The 9,914-nt window shown below is 47.8% G+C and overlaps 1 long non-coding RNA gene across 1 annotated transcript; it reads right to left on the minus strand.

The window, feature by feature from the left end:
• Nucleotides 1-986: 986 nt before the first annotated feature.
• Nucleotides 987-9,231, minus strand: LOC122218946. The gene is made up of 3 exons (XR_006202189.1): nucleotides 9,116-9,231; nucleotides 7,557-7,621; nucleotides 987-1,926 (listed from the first exon to the last, which is right to left on the minus strand). It is a non-coding gene; the product is annotated as an uncharacterized LOC122218946 (long non-coding RNA).
• Between the last annotated feature and the right edge of the window lie 683 nt (nucleotides 9,232-9,914).

Raw genomic sequence — 9,914 nt, forward strand, 5'->3', positions numbered from 1 at the left:
GATAAAAAAAAAAAAAGAATGAAATCTGGGGTGCTTGGGTGGCTCAGTCGGTTAAGCGTCTGACTTCGGCCCAGGTCGTGATCTCACGCTTTGTGGGTTCGAGCCCCACGTCAGGCTCTGTGCTGACAGCTCGGAGCTCAGAGCCTGGAGCCTGCTTCGGATTCTGTGTTTCCCTCTCCCTCTGCCCCTCCCCTGCTTGCGCTCTGTCTCTCTGTCTCCCAAAAACAAATAAATATTTTTTTTAATTAAAAAAAAAAAGAATGAAATCTTACCATTTGCAACAACATGGATGGAACTAGAGGGTGTCATGCTAAGCAAAATAAGACAGAGAAAGACAGATATCATATGATTTCACTCATATGTGGAATTTAAGAAACAACAGATGAACATAGGGGAAGGGAAGGAAAAATAAGATACAAACAGAGAGGGAGGCAAACCATTAGACTCTTAAATGCAGAGAACAAATTGAGGGTTACTGGAAGGGAGGTGGCTGGGGGGATGGGCTAGATGGGTGATGGGTATTGAGGAGGGCACTTTTGGGGATGAGCGCTGGGTATCACTTGTAAGAGATGAATCACTGGGTTCTACTCCTGAAGCCAAGACTATACTGTGTGGTTACTAACTTCAATTTAAATTAAATAATAATAATAATAACAACCCAGGACTGCCTATGTCCAGAGCCAGAGACCCTACCTTTAACTATCGGCCTCCCACTCCTTTCTATCCAAGCCCTGCCAGTTGGTCACTCGGGAGTGGGAGGACCAGGGCCAGGAACATGGGACAGCAGAACAGCCATCACCTACGTGTAAGGAGAGAAACACGGACACGGATAGGGGCCCCACATATCCCATTCATTCCTCCAGCGAGGATATCAAGGTTAACTGAAACTTCTCTCAGTACCCCTGGGCATGACCCTCATTTTTTGACTGCAGCTAGCCATAGATAACTTGTCACCCAAATACAGGAGACCCTCCCTCTACCTGTGATTTTGCTCGCCACCATTTCAGGCACCCACTCAGGGTCCTAAAACGTATCCTCGGTGGATAAGGGGGGATCTGCTGTATTCCGGGTATTGCAGATGTAAACCGAAAACATCCAGCCTGGTGAGACCCAGCATAAGACAGCCAATTTAATCCACGTGGCTCTGCCCTTCTCTCCCTTTTCGCCTGTGCAGGGGAACAGCGTGCATCTACCGACGATGGTAGTTTTCTTCACCTTCTCTACCCTTCTCTGTTGAGCTGCCTGGACAGTTCAAGGAGTGAGAATCATCAGGAACAAACGAAACGTGGAGGAGTGTCACTTTCAAACGTTTAATCAGTTTTGAAGACCAGTTGAAAAGGCCGGCGCGTAAATCCGCAGCCTCTGGCCGGGCTGCGTGAATTTGCCTGTCTTCTAGACGCCCCGTGCGGAGACCTGACAATTGCTGGTCTCTGCCTGGTGATCTACTGAGCTGCCCCAAGTCGGAGGCATCTTCTTCCTCATTTGCTGTCCATGCATAGGTACCCCATGTGATATGCAGGGTTTACACAAAATCAAGCGTAAGTGAACACAGAGCCTCACACTTAGCATCTTTGTTTCCATCGGTTGAGAGAGCGCGGGAAAGCCGTGCCCCCGTTTACGCGATTAAACCTCAGCAAGGCTTCTTCTCAATCCATCTCAAAAAGGAGCCACTCATTTTCTGCAGGGCTACGATTACTTTCCAAAAGCTTGGAGAGAGGGGGAGCCAAAGCTTCCATCGGCTGTCTGGGACGGGTTCTAGGATACCTGGTAGGCTTCTTCCTGGCGGGGCGACGAGAAGGCAAATAGTGGCTTCTCGTTCCTGAGAGCAGTGGGGTGTCGGGATGGCTCAGCTGCTGGCGGTACTCCAACCAAAGACCGAAGTCTCGAAGTCTCAGAAATCACCTTGCCTCCGGACGCCATTAATCCCTAATGAGAAAACGGCATTCACTTAGTCCACGCAGTCTCTGGGGGGAACGCACCTACAGGAAACCTATCCTAACGGCACAGGATCCAAATGCCTAGTTGTGGAGAGTCACCTCGTGTCTCGTAGTGGGTGCAGCGGCACCTGTTCCCGGCGCTGCTCCAGTCCCTCACCCTACCTCTTCCTGGTGGAAACCCACCAGGAGGAGATAGCCGATGCTTTCTCTCTGCTATAACTCAAAAGAATTAAAGAGCACCAGAGAAAGGAGAACTTTGGAGAAACAAGTAAGTAGCGGCCAGAACAATTTACATAAGAGACGCACACTCAAATGTTGGTCTACTCCCAAGACCTACAAGCCCTACTTATATATAAATCAGCAGTTGAATCGCTTGTGAGCGCCTTCGCGTAAATAAATGCTGACCGGGAAACATCAGTCCGCAGCAGAAAAAAAAAAAATGTTCTTAAGGGACAAGGGGTGATCTAGAGATAGAGAGAAATAATTCATAGCCCTGTTTTCACCAGACCTGCCCCTGTGCGGCCTTGAGTGAGTTGGTGACGCAGGGAATTTAAATATTCATTTGTAGCAGCCATCTATCTACTTTTTGTCTACACCGCAGGACTTCCTTTTGAGAAATGCAGCTCCCGGCCTGCTGAGCTATCCCCCAGGGCTGGCATTCCTGTCATCCTGCCTTCCAGGCACAGGAATGAGCGTGGTCCGCACCCTGCACCCTCGTTGTCTGAGGAAGAGGAAGGCAGCTTCCAAATGGTCTCCAATGATCCTGCTTCCTGGGCTCATACCCTGGTGTAGACTCAGGCACGGCGTACCAGAGCTGGTCTGTGTGACCAACAGAATAGGGCAGAAAGGATGGTGTGTCACTCCCAAGATTAGGTTATAAAAGACTGCGGTGTGATACTGGGCTCTCCCCTCCCCTCCCTCCCTTTCCCCTCCCCTCCCTTCCTTTCCTCTCCTCTTCTTTCTCCAATCAGTCACTCTGTGAAACCAGCTGTCTTTGGAAAGGACATTCATGCAGCCTATGGAGAGGCCATTCGGTCAGCGAACCCACAGCCAGTAAGAAACTGAGGCCTACAAGCAACCACATGGGTGCCCTCGGAAGTGGATCCACCAACCCCCCAAGAGCCTTGGGAAGACAACAGCTTGACTGCCTCCTTGTGAGAGGCCCAGAGTCAGAACCACCCTACCAAGCTGCTCCCAGATTCCTGTCCCACCGAAATCACTTGAGATCACAAATGCTTGAAGCTGCTAAGGGTTGGAATAATCTGCTGTGCACCAGTAGGTAACTAACGTCTTGGCCAATCAGATTATACCAAACTCAATACATCAAACACCGTGATTGGTCCAGGGGAAGAAACACAACCTAAGCAGAGCCAATCAGAATCCTTCCCAAGAACTAATATGGAAAACAGGTGACAGGGAGTCAAGCCATCTTCTTTGGAATCTCAACCAGAGGCCCTATTATCTCCCTAAGGAGTATTTGAAAGTGGGAAAGGGGGAACATATTTAATAGGTCACATTTTATGGAATCCCTCGTGTCATTTGACGGCTGGAAGCTAGAGGTGGTAACTGTCCCGCAATGCATGGGAGAGTCCCACACGACAAAGGATTACCAGTTCCAAACTGTCAATACCTCCACAGTGAGAAACCCTGAGCTAGAACCTTCAGTGGATTTGTTTACGTGTTTATTTATTTAGGCAGGCCGTATAGAGAGATCTTCATTGAGAATGAGGTAAATTTGGATGTCAGCAGAAAGCAAGATATACTGAAAGAAGGAAAGAGTCCTGATGACAGAATTTGAATCCCTGGGTCCACTCCTACCTGAAGCCAGAAGCCGTACCCTTTGATCTTCCTGACTACACGAGCTGAAAAATGTTCTTGTCTGGTTAAAAGAGGTCAAATTGGGTGATTGATGTTTGCCACCCAAAGCAGCAAGACTGCTTCATCATTCAACCAACCATCCGTTCATTCAAGTCATATTTATTGAGTATTTCCTATGTGTAAGTCACTGGTTTACATCCTGGGGATACGGAGCTAAAGACAGCACATTCCAGAATGACAAGGGATTAACTAACAATTACCATACGTAGTGATGTGTATTCTCTCTCTCTTTTTTTAATGCTAAGAAAATACAAAAGAAGACAATCAGCTCAGTCTAATGGTAGGAGGAGGTAGTCAGGGAAGATGGCGCTCAGATATAAAAGGAAAGTGACAGAAGAGCCTTGCTTGGTAAACAACAAGTGACTCATTGCACAGGCCAAAGCTTTTGATATAGCCTAGCCCTGGCTATTGAGGCTAAGATCACAGTGATTCGAGAATCACTTACTGGCCATTTGGGAAAACACAAAGTAGTAAGACACAAAACAGCATCGATCCAATGAAGTGTCCCTTATAAAGCACTCGGGTCATTCTCTTTGTCCACCTCTTTATGATCTCTAGTATTTCATCTTGAGAAATAAGTCTCTATTATGAAAGCAACTCTGTTTCTTAAAAGCGATAAAGAGAGGAAGGCATTCTTTCGCAACCAGACTCAGGTCAAAGTATGAAAAATCATTTTCGTTGTAATGTGACCTCATTACATCTCCTTCCCTCGGTACACGGAATTACCGAGGAAGTTACATGCTGTTAGCAGCTGGGTGGGTTGCCATGATGGTATTTCCTAATTCCAGGAAGAAAAGAAGTAAGGCTGCATGTCAAGGAGGCTCTCAATCTCTTATAAGCACTCAGACTGGGTCTTGGGGATGAGGACAGAAAGGAGTGGACACTGAATTTTTTTCCAGAGACCTCCAAGCATTCCCTGACTAGATCCCCAACCCTGAAATTTCCAGGTCATCAATCAATCACAGAATAATATCAATTAGGGGTCTATGAGGACAAGGCATTATTTCAGGCGCCATAGAAAATGGGCCAGAGAGACAATGTCCTTGTTCTCAAAGAGCTTACAGTCTTACTGGGGAGGTAATCAGGAAATGACAAGAATCAGATGTGGCAAAACTGACCTACAACAGAATAGTTAGGAGACGGTTCATGGCTGCCTGGCGGGGTCTTGAGCCAGACCTATGGAATGGGTAGAGTTTGGTCAGAAGAGAGAAGGAAGAACACTCCCCCTAGGCCAGAAAGATCAGCACTTGGACAGAGACGATTAAGCAGCCCAACTGAAAAGTTGGAGGGTGTGTGCTGGGAAATAGAATTCGTAAAGCCACGTAAGCCAGACTGGGGAGCAGTCAAGGTCAGGGGCCGGCTGTTGATCTGTTGCTCTCAGCCTCAACGCCTCGCTTCTTCAACTGCTCTGTGATAAAGGAGCTGGAAGCAGCTCTCGTTCGCAGCAAACGCAAGCTGTGTCAGCACAGAGCTCTGGGTCCAGCAGGAGGAAGGAGCTTCTCTTTGTGGTTCCTCGTCTGCTGCTGTCTCATCTCCTCTGGGGCTGCCTGGCTCCCAGTGGCTGGCCCCAGTCCTACACCCAGCAGCCTCCACCCAGCCCCAGCCCCTTGGTTGCCCATGGTGACCACCTGGCCACAGAGCTCCTGATGTAGCACCCAGCACCCCAATCCTTGCACTGCCCGGCTGGAGAGCAGGCTTCTGACGCCCCTCTGCCTTCTGTGAGCTGTCCTGCCGACCTCCACCCACCTCCGCCGCGGACGGGTGCCTCCTTCTTGCCCACCCATAAGGTTGCGACTGCACCCTCTCCGGCACCGTCAGAAGCGCAGCCTAAGAGAGGGGTCCCCTTCCCGGCTCTTCCACCGGTGCTCTCCACTAGCCTTATGGTGTTTTGCAGGGGTTTCTTTACCTCCGTGTGACTTCCTCCCCTGTTGTAGTTAATACATCTTTATATTAAGCTTTCCACATTCAACCTACCTTGTGGTTTGTTTTGCATCTGACACAGGCAGGCAGAGGAGTCTAGATGGTGTGCAAGGGACGGGTGAGCCAACAGGTGGGCCTGGGCCCGGGGAGGGGAGGGAGGGGGAGGGTTTATGGGCCGCCTGCAAGGGCAGGGCGCCCTCTTCACACCCCGGGAAAGGAGGGAGCAGCAAGGGGGCACCAGGTCCTGGGGCAGGGGAGGAAGGGACCCCAAGCGAAGAGAAGGTGTCAGAAAGAAGGAGGGAACGTGGCACAACTCATAACTTTGCAGGGGGCTTGTGGGTTTTTGGAATTCTAAACTAATCACGCTGACACAGTTTGGGGATGTTACTGTTCTTTTTAGCAGGGCAGGGTCATTGCATGGGGTTTTTTTCCCCATTGTCATCTACTGCCTTACATTGGTGGGTCAGAGGTCGCCCTGCCCTGTGGTGACACGCCCCAAAGTCAGGAGAAAATGGATGTGTTACCTTTCTCGGGGAACTTCCTGCCTCTAATTTTTTTTTTCTTTTTACACCTGTGATCTCAGAACAGTCCCTGAAGGTTAATTAAAAGCTTCAGCCTCTGCTGTGTTGTGCTAAATATATTTATTGGTTTGGATGTCAACAGCAACTGATATTTGTGAGTAGCTTATGCAACATCAGAAAGTAAATGAAGAGGGAGAAAAAACCTTCAAATACTATATGTCACAGTCCAGTAACTGCCTCACCTTCAGGGCTAATTAAAATAATCGAATTCCACATAGGAAGCACTTTATTAAAAAGCTTCAGGTGAATAAATATATTCGAACAATGCAGACTTTTTTTTAAGTTTATTTATTTATTTATTTATTTAAAAAAATTTTTAGCGTTTATTCATTTTTGAGAGACAGAGAGAGACAGAGCCTGAGTGGGGGAGGGGCAGAGAGAGAGAGGGAGACCCAGAATCCGAAGCAGGCTCCAGGCTCTGAGCCGTCAGCACAGAGCCCGACGCGGGGCTCGAACTCACAAACCGCGAGATCATGACCTGAGCTGAAGTCGGCGCTTAACCGACTAAGCCACCCAGGTGCTTCAGTTTATTTATTTATTTTGAGAGGGAGCAAGAGAGAGCCAGGGAGGGGCAGAGAGGGACAGAGAGAGAATCCCAAGCAGGTTCCACACTGTCAGCCCAGAGCCCGACACGGGGTTCAAACTCACAAACCGTGAGACCTGAGCCAAAACCAAGAGTCAAACGCTTAACCAACTGAGCCATCCAGACACCCCTCAAACAATGCACACTTAAAAGTTTTTTTTAATGTTTCTTTCTTTTTGAGAGAGAGAGAGAGAGAGAGGCAGAAAGAGAGGGAGACACAGAATCCAAAGAAGTCTCTAGGCTCTGAGCTGACAGCAGAGAACCTGACCCGGGGCTCGAACTCAGAGACTGTGAGATCATGACCTGAGCCAAAGTCGGCCGCTTAACCGACTGAGCCACCGAGGCGCCCCAACAATGCACACTTTTAAATAAAGTACTCCACTATTCATATTTGTGTATTAGAACATGATCACGCGTTGATTGGGTAATTGACAAATATTATGTGATTAAAAATGATTGTATCTAAGTCTTAAATAAAATCTCTACCTCCCTCCCTCTCTCTCTCTCTCTCTCACACACACACACACACACACACACACACACACCACCCTGGATGAAAGGCTGAGCAGGCTTATTCATCATACTCTATTATATACATTAAAAATAAGAATCGGGGTGTTGGTCAAGGGTTTCCATCTCTTAAGCCAGAATGCTCACCTTCATTCAGATTCTAAATCTGATGATGATGATGATGATGATGATGATGATGATTTTTTTAAAGGCTGCAAAACAAAAACAGAAATTTTCATTAAAACGCACTTTGAGATGATTTTCCCTTGGAAAGCTAGCCCTCTGCAAACTGGTTCTAAACCCCGACACCCGATTTCTCAGGAAGAGGTTCATGCTAATTAGATCTGATTCCCTTGGCTTATCAATAATTAGTTACCATTCAAAACAATTTTCATTAAGTCCTTCTCCCAAGTTCTGAACCTTCCACTTCTATTAATTAGTTAACGATTGTACAAGGTATTAGGGACCCACTTGGAAACGCCGGAGGGAACGTTAGAGTCATTTAGTGCTTGCTTACTTGGCTTCTCAGCAAGTGGATGTGTAGGGAACTAGAACTCTGCTTCAAAAAAATTTTTTTAATGGCTATTTATTTTTGAGAGAGAGAGAGGCAGAGTGTGAGTGGGCGGGGGGGGGGGGGGCAGAGAGAGAGGGAGACACAGAATCCGAAGCAGGCTCCAGGCTCCGAGCTGTCAGCACAGAGCCTGACGTGGGGCTCGAACTCACTGACCGCGAGATCATGACCTGAGCCGAAGCCGGCCACCCAACCGACTGAGCCCCGCAGGCGCCCCTAGAACTCCGCTTCAGTGATGTTGTTCGGGAAAGCAGAGGCCAGCAGGTGTCTGCAGGTGCCTCCCGTGGCAGGCACCGTGGTCCCACTGATTCCACCACCCTTGCCCCTCTTCATCCAATGTCATCTGTCATTACCACATCCTGGGGCTGTGTCACCCTTGTTTCCATGCGTGGCTTTGCCTCATGTACTCAGCTACCCAGCAGCAGGCTGAATGTGTCCGGGAAGCATGCTTGCTTTTGAGCCCGGTTACTAACACTAGCCAGTTCCCTGCCCATGAGTGAATCCAAAGCCCAATAAGGATCAAAAGTAATAGAGGGGGCACCTGGGTGGCTCAGTCAGTTAAGCATCTGACTCTTGGTTTCGGCTCAGGTCATGATCTCACAGTTTTGTGAGTTCGAGCCCCACATTGGGCTCTGTGCTGGCAGCACGGAGCCTGCTTGGGATTTTCTCTCTCTCCCTCTCTCTCTGCCCCTCCCCCACTTGCGCTGTCTCTGTCTCTCTCAAAATAAATAAACAAACTAAAAAAAAAAAAAAGGAATGGAAATCCTGTGGAAAACCAGAAGGAGAGAAAACACAGGAAGGATCAATTGTAAGTGGTGAGAGAGGGACAGGTAATCATAACACAGTGTTGTCTCTCAAGATTTAGAATCCAAGAATCTCAGGATTAGATGGAACCTTAAAGGTTCTCAGATTAGGCAAGGTAATAACTGCTAGCTGCTAAAACAAATAAACCCGGAAATCTCAATGACTTCATAAAAAAGAAGTTGAAGGCCTCGAGGGAGGTTGGGAAGGGTACTTGGTTTGACACCTAGGAAGAGAACAGGTTGATGGGCAACCAGTCAAGCTGTACGATAGAATAGTTCTCTAGGACAATCTTCCATACCTGTCTGTAATCACCTCTAAGCAGATGGCATACCTGTCTTTGAACACGTCCACAGAGGGGCGCCTCATCGCTAGCTGGAAATTCGGTATATACTCAGGGCCCAAACACATGGGTAAGTGCAAGGTCCTGCCTGCAGCCAGAGAACTTTCCACATCCTGTGTCGGAAGAGAGATACAGCAGCGGGTTTAATTCTGAACTGACTCCAGGGTTTTCAGAAATGCAGGCTCTATAATCATGAGACAACTGGGAACTTTGAAAGCTAGTCCAATATTCTTCTGGAAAGGTTTGAGTCAACAGAGATAGAGACCATGGGAATGCAAGCTGGTGCAGCCACCATGGAAAACAGTATGGAGGTTCCTCAAAAAACTAAAAATAGAACTACCCTATGACCCAGCAATGGCACTGCTAGGCATTTATCCATGGGATACAGGTGTGCTGTTTCGAAGGGACACATGGCACCCCCAGGTTTATAGCAGCACTATCAACAATCGCCAAAGTATGGAAAGAGCCCAAATGTCCATTGATGGATGAATGGATAAAGAAGATGTGGTTTATATATACAATGGAGTATTACTCGGCAAGCAAAAAGGATGAAATCTTGCCATTTGCAACTACATGGATGGAACTGGAGGGTATTATGCTAAGTGAAATTACTAAGAGAAAGACAAATATCATATGACTTCACTCATATGAGGACTTTAAGAGACAAAACAGATGAACATAAGGGAAGGGAAACAAAAATAATATTAAAAAACAGGGAGGGGGACAAAACAGAAGAGACTCTTAAATATGGAGGACAAACAGGGTTACTGGAGGGGTTGTGGGAGGGGGG

The sequence above is a fragment of the Panthera leo genome, chromosome B2 (genome assembly GCF_018350215.1).
Source record: "Panthera leo isolate Ple1 chromosome B2, P.leo_Ple1_pat1.1, whole genome shotgun sequence".
NCBI lineage: Eukaryota > Metazoa > Chordata > Mammalia > Carnivora > Felidae > Panthera > Panthera leo.